The following is a 1,207-nucleotide window of genomic DNA, read 5'->3' as shown; positions in this document are numbered from 1 at the left end:
GCTCTGATACCAGCTGTTGGGAAAATTATCCAATATCGATGAGATGAAGATGGTATTAGACAACTAGAAAATTTAAGAAGAAGACTCTTAATATTTAGGAAAGGGTTTACTACAAAGATTTTGTTTTTGGAAACTCTCTCTTACAAATATTTTCTCTCTTTGTTTTTCTTGATTCTTGGATGATTACAAATGGTGCTAAGCACCCCTATTTATACAAGTGAAGGAGCACACTCCAACAAGTTCTAGATTTCTCTAAATTATTATTTATTTCAAAATATCTAACTCCATAACTTTCTCTCTTCTTCTACACAATTCTTCTTCTATACTTCTCCACTTTTCTCTAGATGTTTCTTCTTCTTGGACTAAGGCTTGATTATGATTTGATTAGTTTTGGGCTTAAGGAGGGAAATCCAACAGTGTATTATAAGGAAATTGTGACATATGTATAGTTGTACACGAGATCGGGTGTACACATGGATGTGTTCGATTTTGTTGTACACATTTCATTAATGAAGGAAAATTACGAAATAATCTCGTCTTCTTCTTTTGTCATTGTCGACCAGAAACCCTAATCAGTGCTTTTCTCGCCTATTTTTTACGATTCTTTACATTCCACACTTGTTTTTTTTTATGTATTTTGTCCATATCTGATAGATTTCAATCCTAATTCATGGTTTTAAATTTAAAATTTCGAACAAAAGTTTTTTTTAGTTTTTGATTTGCTGAACGTTTTGTTCCAAATTGCCACGGCTGAGTGCCACCTTCTTGATGACGCCGTCCAATGACGAGACCTCACATCGATCTATTGAAAAAGAATTGAAAAAGATAATCGATGAAAACCTCAGAGCCATCTTTTGAATAAAGAGTCTGTAGAAGCCCATCAATAAAAAAAATTTATAAAAGAGAGTTCATAATGAAGAAAATAAGAGAGAGGTGATAGTAGGTCCTACTGTTTTCTAAATAGTTCTAGATAGTTCTGTTTTAACTTGAAAAACTTAAAAAGAAATGCGAAGAAGTTAAGAAAAACTGTCTGGGTAGAAGGAAGTGACTTATCCCCTATATATTATTTGTGAAACATTACAACTTCTTTTTGTAGCCACATGTCATCACTAGGATGATTCTTAGAATTACTAGAGAAATAGGTTGGTCCATCTAATTATATAATAAACTTTTTATTAAACTAACCATAAATTCATTATTAATGTCA

This window comes from Brassica oleracea, chromosome C9 (assembly GCF_000695525.1).
Source record: "Brassica oleracea var. oleracea cultivar TO1000 chromosome C9, BOL, whole genome shotgun sequence".
NCBI lineage: Eukaryota > Viridiplantae > Streptophyta > Magnoliopsida > Brassicales > Brassicaceae > Brassica > Brassica oleracea.
This window is presented reverse-complemented; position numbering follows the sequence as displayed.